Here is a 10,330-nt window from a genome sequence, read left to right as displayed (position 1 = left end):
AGTGCAGTCTGTTTACTTTCTCTCTGGTGCTAAGAGGACGTGTGTGTTATCTCTCTGAAGTCGGCTCAAGCTAAATTATCTTTCCCCCGTGTCGCTCTACCTTGTTGTCTTGTTAGTGGGGATTGACTAGTTCTCATTCCCCCCCTTCCTTATCCAGTGTCAATCAGTAGGGAAATACAGGGATAGGATCCTGTGCAGTGATTGGTGAATAACAAATATGGGGACGGTAGGGGAGACAGGGTGATATCAGATCAGCATAGGAGGTCTCCACTCCCCACTTTTCCTAGAGTCTGGGCTCCCTTCCCCTCTTTCCTTTTTGTTGTACTCAGTCTTTCCCACACCTTGCGTGACAGTCCTGCTTTGAGGGCTCAGTCCCGTCATGTCTCATGTTCTCCTGGCTCGCTCACCTCTCTGAGATCTTCATTGCTACTGTAGTGCCTCCATACAAAGTGAATAAATTAAATTAAATGTATTCACTTCACACTTTATCGGGACTCCTGGGGCATGAACTCACTCACAGGCACAGTTGTTGCTCAGAGGCAGCAGCTCTACCAATGAGCCACCACTCATAATGTTACACATATAGAGGTGAGGATTACCAAAACCTCCTATCAGGCAGTGACTCCAGAAGCAGAGAATATAAGTACATTGGATACAACAGTGTACTTCTTTGTACTTGTATTCTGAGGAGATAAAAAATCATATTATTGTTCCTATAAAACTAAGATTTTTATTATAAACAATTACAAAAGTGTAGTTTTTTTTCTATGAGAGCACCTCTGGGGTCTCAAACCCACAACATCTCAGGCAGGAGCTGAACATACTGAGCTACAAGCTCCAGTGATGTCATTATCAGAATTATCTATACTTGATCTGTATAGCAGGCTCTGACTACTCAGATTCCACTGATAGAAATCCACTGCTGTGTGTAATGTATGTATTGCATTCTAGTTTGAAAATGATAGATTTTTTTTTTTCTTCCTATAAAATTACAAAAAATTAATGATCAACACTTAAAATATTGTCATGTTTAATGCACTTTTTAAAAAATAATAAACATCACAAATCAGCACATAACATTTACATATTTCATGTCCCTGAAATCATAATGACTCGTACAACACATCAGATTATTTACAGGAATTGGTAAATGGTGTAAAAAATGGCGTGATTGAGATTTATTCTTAATTAAACTCATAAAAAATGTATTAAAAACAATTCTGAGGTTGTGTTCACAGTGTAAATGCTGCATTTTCTCTACTGCTTTTTTTCAGGTGTCCGCACCACACAATAAAAATCTTCTCTGATTATTACATGTTGCTGCGTTTCTTTTATGTGTTTTCCCCCATATTTCAAGCAATTTTGAAGCGTGTTTTTTGCACCTTTTTATTTGTACAGAAAAGCTTTGATTCTTAATAAAGTATCTGCAGTGTTTTACATGTGTTTTTTTAGGCTCCAAATACAAGGCACCAAAACCGCATCAAATAAGGGGAAAAAGGCCGAAAAATGCAGTAATGATTAGAGAAGATTGTTATTGTGTAGTTTGGTGCAGACACCTGCAGAAAACAAAAAACAGTATTTCTGCAACGTGTGAACGTGGCCTTAACCCCTTTCCGACGTGGTCAGTAATAGTACACACCACGTCTGAAAGGCCGGTTCAGTGGGGGCTCCGGCGCTGATTCCTACACCTAGTGGTCAGCGCTCATAGTACAGGAACATTTCTGCTACATAGAGGTGATCTGCTCATCGTCTCTATGTAGCAGAGGCGATCAGACAACTGCAGCTTCTAGTCTCCTATGGAGACTATAGAAGCAAGCAGAAAGTGTAAAAAAAAGTTTTTAAAAATATATAAAAAGATTAAATCACCCCCATTTTGCCCCATTCAAAATAAAATAAAAAAACCCCACATACACATATTTGGTATCACCGCGTTCAGAATCGCCCGATAGATCAATATAAAAAAAAAGAATTAATCAGATCGGTAAACGGCGTAGCGAGAAAAAAAATTTCAAACGCCAAAATTACGTTTTTTTTGTCACCACAACGTTGAAGTAAAATGCAATAACGGGCGATCAAAACATCGGATTTATCCCAAAATGGTATCAATAAAAACGACAGCCCGGCACGCAAAAAATAAGCCCTCACCCAGCCCCAGATCCCGAAAAATGGAGATGCTACGCTACACCACTAAAATAAAAAAGAACCTGTACATGTTTTGTGTCTACGAACTTGTAATGACCTGGAGAATAATAATGGCAGGTCAGTTTTAGCATTCGATGAACGTGGTAAAAACTAGGAAGAAGGGGAGCAAAAAACAAAAATTGAAAATGCTCCGGTCATGAAGGGGTTAATTAAATTAGTTATGTGTACAGTGTAAACATTGGCTCACCTAGGTATGAGACTGAACAATACCTGTGGCCCACGGAGGTGTGAAATTGAACAATGCCTGAATGGCAGACCATAGTGTGAAAATAGTGTCCTACAAACTCACTGCACTTCCAGTGTCTTAGAAAAACTATTCCTGAACAATTCACCTCTGCATTTTTGATGCAGCTTCTTTCCTGCCAAGAGATCAGGTTTTAAGCTGAAAAAATGCCTAGTGTGAACATAGCCTTAGGCTTCCATGCACATAAGGCTAAAGTCGACAGGTTCAGCCAACAATCTGATGGGTATATTTACCTCTCAACTTTCCTTTAATAGTTTATGAGGAAAGGGAAGGATCTGGCGTGTTGGAATTTCAGTGGTTGATCCTCTTGTTCTCTCTGAAGATAAGCTGCTGCCAGAGGAGCCAGACATCTGCTGTCTAATAGCACAAGATAGAGAGCTGTCAGCTTAATGGCTGCAGGGGTGACCGCTAATATGTTTGAGGGTCTTAAAGGGACTCAGCACAGAATGACTGTTCAAACCAAGTGCTCGATGCACCATTGTTGCAGCCAAACATTTAAGTGCATCTTCCCACCTACTTGTTTTCCATCTACCTCCGCCCTTCTCTGGTTCTATAAAGCTGTCCATCAAAATAGAGAGAGGGCAGAGATGGAGAAGAAAAAATATAATTCGATTGGAAGGAACACTTTAAATGGCCACACCAAGTGTGCACCGAGCGCCTGTGCTTGCTTTGAAAAGTCAATCTGTGCTGGAGTCACACTAGCGTAAAGCATTCGATGCGATATGCTAATGACACTTGGCTCAAACTCTGCTGCGAGCGTGAGCTGAGTGTCAGTGCTCTGTGCTCCAATCCTCTTTGGTGACATCCGAGTGCAGTGTGATGTTTCACACACACCCATAGATTTGTATCCGAATAGACATGCCATCCGAATTGCGCATGCGATCACAGCACGTTGCGGGGTTTTTTCAGTCCGAGCTGGAAAAAAAAAAAAAGCAGATGAGCCCAGAATCATAGAATAACATTGGTCCAAATGCAATCCGATTTTTTTTATTGGATTGCATTCGTCCAATTTATTCGCAAGTGTGAGCGAGCCCTTAAAGGGGTTGTGAAGTGAAAAGTTATCACCTAACTATGGGATAGGTGATAACTTGCTGATCAGTGAGTGTGCGACCGCTGGGACCTGCACCGATAGGCAAAACAGGGACTCTGTCCCAGTTACAAAATGGAGCGGCTGGTTAGATGCCCGACCACTACTCTGCTCATTCTGAATAGGACTGCTGGAAAAAGCACAGCGCTTAGCAGCCCCATAGGACAAGACTGGAGCTCATATTGAGCATGTGCACTGCTGCTCAATTCTAAAAGAGATAAAAAGTACCCCATTCTACCAATCAGTGCAGGTCCCGGCTCTTGGACAAATTCTCTCTATTCATGTGTGGGAGCTTGATTATAAAATACAGCTTTCCCTCATAGTGTAGATTATGTAGACCAAGGGTGGCCAATTTATTTTCCCGAAGGGCCACATGAGAGACTGTGACTGTTATAGAGAGCTGAACCAATAGGCTGAAATTAATTCTGCTCAATATTAATATAATTCTTATTTTAATGTTATTTGTATCACTTAGTACTGAGCAGAATTAATTCTGCAGCTAGATGTTATAATAGGGCTTATTGTAACTTGTATCCTTACTTGTAGATGTGAATCAGCACCAATGTAATTCAAAGTTTATAAATCATATTCTCCGGTTATTCAACCATTTTACCTTGATAAACTGCTCCCCCACACAGAGTATGTCTCCAAAGCCCGCCCACATTATGATGCCCCCCCCAAAGTATGCCACCACAGCCCCTCCCCACATAATACGATGCCACCACAGCACCCCCCTCCTTACACACAGTATAATGCCCCCACAGCTCAACATAATTTGATGCCCCTCCCCCACAGTATGACTAATCTCACAACCCCCCCCCCCATACATGGTTTGAAGGTTATCATAGCCTCCCACACAGTGATGGCCCCCATAGACAGTAATGATAGTCCTCTCAGCCCTCCCCACACACAGCAGGACAGTCCTTACAGCCAGGCACAGTGTGACCGTCCTCACAGCACTCCACACCTGGTATAATGGTTCTCACAGGCCCTCTACACAGTATGAGGGTCACCATTACCCCACTATATAGAGTATGAGCCCCCCCACACATAGCCACTCCCCATATACCGTATGTGACCCCACAGAGTCACACACAATACTCACCATGCTTCCATTCCCCCAGCGCTCTGCTCCAGTCTTTCCTGCATGCACTGACATCGCGACTGCTGTAACAGTTGCTTGCACCGAATAGTGAGAGGAGCCAGCGGATCTCTTCTCCTCCAATATATTCACACAGGCGGGGTTGCCTCCTCCACTATATATTGGGATGAAAGCAGGGTTGCCCACTTGACAGGCAAAAAATTTAAATGTACATGTTGTAAAACCACAATAAATCATTATGACTGATGCATATCTACAGCCTATAATTCTGATTGAAGACATCAACTGCATTCATTGTAAAATTATTTAGTCAAAATGATCTGAATAAAAAAAAACAAAAAAAAACACACCCTTCATTTTTTTTATGGACCGGGCGAAAAAATTGCCTTATTTTTACTAACTTTTCTGGATGGTTGGCAACTTTGGATGCCGGGCGGTCGCATGGTGCAGCCCGTGGGACACTGACAGGAACAGCAGAGGGCCGGATGTGGCCTGCGCGCTGCACTTTGCCCAGGTCTAATGTATACTATGTACATAGGAGTTAGTTACTGCAAAGGAGAAAGATATAAATATATTTATATATACAAAAGTATAGCAATGAACTTTACAAATAAATACGTAGAATTAAGCCACGTTGGAGATAAGTGACGATGAAAGCAAAAAGCACATGGCCGCCGACGTCGCCCTCTCCCCCAGCCCCGCGCGACTCACGTCGCCCTCTCCCCCAGCCCCGCGCGACTCACGTCGCCCTCTCCCCCAGCCCCGCGCGACTCACGTCGCCCTCTCCCCTGTGCTGACCAACCCCCCACATGCAGCCCCATGCATGTGAAATCAATGCCACCCTGCTCAAACCACCCCACCACACGCAAGTAACATCACCCCCTACACAGAGCAGCCGTCTGGCATACAGTCCCAAGCGTGTTGACATTACCGCCATTTCCCTTTGCAGCTTTTCAGTATGCAACTGCACACAGCACCCCATCATGTATCATCACGCCCTTCCTTGCACAGCCACTCAGTCCCACGCGAGTAACATCACCCCTTCTCCACACAGGCACACAGCCTTACGCGAGTAACATTAATTACATCCCCTTCACCATGATGCCTACAGCATACAGCACCACGCAAGTGTCACTATCACTGAACAGCCACCCAGCATGCAGCCCCACACGAGTAACATCACCACCTTCTCTACGCAGGCACACAGCCCTACGCGAGTTATATTAACCCGTTACTGGCCTGGGGTGTATTAGTACGCACCAGGCCATCATCCCTGCTTCAGCAGGGGCTCCGGCGCTGAGCCCGCATTGAACAGGGCACATGTCAGCTGATGTTTACAGCTGACATGTGCCCGCAACAGCCGCGGGTGGAATTGCGATCCACCCGTGGCTGTTAACCAGTTAAATGCCGCTGTCAATCTCTGACAGCGGCATTTAACAGCGCCGTGCCGGAAGCGCGTCACTTATCCCGCCCATCGATGACCCTGTCACGTGATCGCGGGTCATTGATGGGTGGGCATGGCAACCCGGGGTCTGCAGCAGACCCCAGTGGTTGTCTTGTAAAGATTGCTATGAGCGCCACCTAGTGGTCAGTGCTCATAGTACAGGAGCATTTCTGCTACATAGAGGTGATCTGCTCATCGCTTCTATGTAGCAGAGGCGATCAGACAATTGCTGGTTCTAGTCTCCTATGGAGACTATAGAAGCAGGCAAAAAGTGTAAAAAATTTTTAAAAAAAAAATGTATAAAAGTTTAAATCACCCCCCTTCTGCCCCATTCAAAATAAAATTAAAACTAAAACCTTACATACACATATTTGGTATCGCTGAGTTCAGAATCGCCTGATCTATCAATATAAAAAAATAATTAATCCGATTGCTAAACGGCGTAACGAGAAAAAAAAAATCCAAACGCCAGAATTATGTTTTTTTTTGGTCGCCGCAACATTGCAATAAAATGCAATAACAGGCGATCAAAACATCGGATCTACCCTAAAATTGTATCAATAAAAACTTCAGCTCGGTGCGCAAAAAATAAGCCCTCACAAGGCCCCAGATCCTGAAAAATGGAGACGCTACAGATCTCGGAAAATGGGGCCATTTTTTTTTTATTTATTTTTTTTTAGCAAACTGTGGATTTTTTTTTCACCACTTAAATAAAAAAGAACCTATACATGTTTGGTGTCTACGAACTCGTAATGACCAGGACAATAATGATGGCAGGTCAGTTTTACCATTCAGTGAACGTGGAAAGAAAAATTGAAACAAAAACATCTGTGGTATTGCACTTTTTTTTGCAATTTCGCCACACTTGGAATTTTTTTCCCCGTTTTCCCGTACACGATATGGTAAAACTAGTAATGGCGTTCAAAAGTACAACTCGTCCCGCAAAAAATAAGCTCTCACACGGCCATACTCACCAAAAAATAAAAACGCTATGGGAACAAGGGGAGCAAAAAACGACAAATGCAAAAACGGAAAATCCCAAGGACGTTAAGGGGTTAATAATCCCCTTCACTATACAGCCCCCCACGCAAGTAACATCACTCCCTTCAGTATGCAGCCAACAGCTGCGCAGCCGCTCGTCCCACCACCTTCCGCGCGCAGCCCCTCCTTGTCGTCCCCACCCACCCCCTTCCGCGCGCAGCCCCTCCTCGTAGTCCCCCCCACCTTCCGAGCGCAGCCCCGCCTCGTAGTCCTCCCCCACCTTCCGAGCGCAGCCCCGCCTCGTAGTCCTCCCCCACCTTCCGAGCGCAGCCCTTCCTCGTAGTCCCCCCTCGTAGTCCTCCCCCACCTTCCGAGCGCAGCCCCTCCTCGTAGTCCTCCCCCACCTTCCGAGCGCAGCCCTTCCTCGTAGTCCCCCCCACCTTCCGCACGCAGACCCTCCTCGTAGTCCTCCCCCACCTTCCGAGCGCAGCCCCTCCTCGTAGTCCTCCCCCACCTTCCGAGCGCAGCCCCTCCTCGTAGTCCTCCCCCACCTTCCGAGCGCAGCCCTTCCTCGTAGTCCCCCCCACCTTCCGCACGCAGACCCTCCTCGTAGTCCTCCCCCACCTTCCGAGCGCAGCCCCTCCTCGTAGTCCTCCCCCACCTTCCGAGCGCAGCCCCTCCTCGTAGTCCTCCCCCACCTTCCGCACGCAGCCCCTCTTCGTTTCTGTGAAAGGTACATCAATAAGCAGCCCAATACAAATAGCAACACGGCACCCCTTTCCCTGAGAAACCCTCCAACATGCAGCCGCATGTAATAACATCCATGTTCCTTCTCCCCCAAAATTCATCCTCAGCCCACACACAGTCTACCTATAAAAAGAAAAACCTTTTTCCCCCCATCTCCACACGGTTCAATTGGCAGCCTCAGAGTCTCCTCCACAGGTGCCTCATGTCCAGCAGCCTCAGAGTCTCCTGCACAGGTGCCTCATGTCCAGCAGCCTCAGAGTCTCCTGCACAGGTGCCTCATGTCCAGCAGCCTCAGAGTCTCCTGCACAGGTGCCTCATGTCCAGCAGCCTCAGAGTCTCCTGCACAGGTGCCTCATGTCCAGCAGCCTCAGAGTCTCCTGCACAGGTGCCTCATGTCCAGCAGCCTCAGAGTCTCCTGCACAGGTGTCTCATGTCCAGCAGCCTCAGAGTCTCCTGCACAGGTGCCTCATGTCCAGCAGCCTCAGAGTCTCCTGCACAGGTGCCTCATGTCCAGCAGCCTCAGAGTCTCCTGCACAGGTGCCTCATGTCCAGCAGCCTCAGAGTCTCCTGCACAGGTGCCTCATGTCCAGCAGCCTCAGAGTCTCCTGCACAGGTGCCTCATGTCCAGCAGCCTCAGAGTCTCCTGCACAGGTGCCTCATGTCCAGCAGCTTCAGAGTCTCCTGCACAGGTGCCTCATGTCCAGCAGCCTCAGAGTCTCCTGCACAGGTGCCTCATGTCCAGCAGCCTCAGAGTCTCCTGCACAGGTGCCTCATGTCCAGCAGCCTCAGAGTCTCCTGCACAGGTGCCTCATGTCCAGCAGCCTCAGTCTACTGCACACCTGCCTCATGTCCAGCAGCCTCAGAGTCTCCTGCACACCTGCCTCATGTCCAGCAGCCTCAGAGTCTCCTGCACACCTGCCTCATGTCCAGCAGCCTCAGTCGCCTGCACAAATGCCTCATGTCCAGCAGCCTCAGAGTCTCCTGCACACCTGCCTCATGTCCAGCAGCCTCAGAGTCTCCTGCACACGTGCCTCATCTCCAGCAGCCTCAGAGTCTCCTGCACCCTCAGAGTCTCCTGCACACCTGCCTCATGTCCAGCAGCCTCAGAGTCTCCTCCACACCTGCCTCATGTCCAGCAGCCTCAGAGTCTCCTCCACACCTGCCTCATGTCCAGCAGCCTCAGAGTCTCCTCCACACCTGCCTCATGTCCAGCAGCCTCAGAGTCTCCTCCACACCTGCCTCATGTCCAGCAGCCTCAGAGTCTCCTCCACACCTGCCTCATGTCCAGCAGCCTCAGAGTCTCCTCCACAACTGCCTCATGTCCAGCAGCCTCAGAGTCTCCTGCACACCTGCCTCATGTCCAGCAGCCTCAGAGTCTCCTCCACACGTGCCTCATGTCCAGCAGCCTCAGAGTCTCCTGCACAGGTGCCTCATGTCCAGCAGCCTCAGAGTCTCCTGCACAGGTGCCTCATGTCCAGCAGCCTCAGAGTCTCCTGCACAGGTGCCTCATGTCCAGCAGCCTCAGAGTCTCCTGCACAGGTGCCTCATGTCCAGCAGCCTCAGAGTCTCCTGCACACGTGCCTCATGTCCAGCAGCCTCAGAGTCTCCTGCACAGGTGCCTCATAGTCTCCTGCACACCTGCCTCATGTCCAGCAGCCTCAGAGTCTCCTGCACAGGTGCCTCATGTCCAGCAGCCTCAGAGTCTCCTGCACAGGTGCCTCATGTCCAGCAGCCTCAGTCTCCTGCACAGGTGCCTCATGTCCAGCAGCCTCAGTCTCCTGCACAGGTGCCTCATGTCCAGCAGCCTCAGTCTCCTGCACAGGTGCCTCATGTCCAGCAGCCTCAGTCTCCTGCACAGGTGCCTCATGTCCAGCAGCCTCAGAGTCTCCTGCACACCTGCCTCATGTCCAGCAGCCTCAGTCGCCTGCACAAATGCCTCATGTCCAGCAGCCTCAGAGTCTCCTGCACACCTGCCTCATGTCCAGCAGCCTCAGAGTCTCCTGCACACCTGCCTCATGTCCAGCAGCCTCAGAGTCTCCTCCACACCTGCCTCATGTCCAGCAGCCTCAGAGTCTCCTCCACACCTGCCTCATGTCCAGCAGCCTCAGAGTCTCCTCCACACCTGCCTCATGTCCAGCAGCCTCAGAGTCTCCTCCACACCTGCCTCATGTCCAGCAGCCTCAGAGTCTCCTCCACACCTGCCTCATGTCCAGCAGCCTCAGAGTCTCCTGCACACCTGCCTCATGTCCAGCAGCCTCAGAGTCTCCTGCACACCTGCCTCATGTCCAGCAGCCTCAGAGTCTCCTCCACACGTGCCTCATGTCCAGCAGCCTCAGAGTCTCCTGCACAGGTGCCTCATGTCCAGCAGCCTCAGAGTCTCCTGCACAGGTGCCTCATGTCCAGCAGCCTCAGAGTCTCCTGCACACGTGCCTCATGTCCAGCAGCCTCAGAGTCTCCTGCACACGTGCCTCATGTCCAGCAGCCTCAGAGTCTCCTGCACACGTGCCTCATTTCCAGCAGCCT

The 10,330-nt window shown here is 48.9% G+C and overlaps 1 long non-coding RNA gene across 1 annotated transcript; it reads right to left on the bottom strand.

Annotated features, from left to right (window-relative positions):
- Nucleotides 1-1,142: 1,142 nt before the first annotated feature.
- On the bottom strand, nucleotides 1,143-5,179 carry LOC141170192 (uncharacterized). The gene is made up of 3 exons (XR_012252308.1): nucleotides 5,037-5,179; nucleotides 4,639-4,820; nucleotides 1,143-3,361 (listed from the first exon to the last, which is right to left on the bottom strand). It is a non-coding gene; the product is annotated as an uncharacterized lncRNA (long non-coding RNA).
- Between the last annotated feature and the right edge of the window lie 5,151 nt (nucleotides 5,180-10,330).

The sequence above is a fragment of the Phyllobates terribilis genome, unplaced genomic scaffold (assembly GCF_046119375.1).
Source record: "Phyllobates terribilis strain yellow unplaced genomic scaffold, ASM4611937v1 Scaffold_1__5_contigs__length_1240528914, whole genome shotgun sequence".
NCBI classification, from domain to species: domain Eukaryota; kingdom Metazoa; phylum Chordata; class Amphibia; order Anura; family Dendrobatidae; genus Phyllobates; species Phyllobates terribilis.
This window is presented reverse-complemented; position numbering and strand designations above follow the sequence as displayed.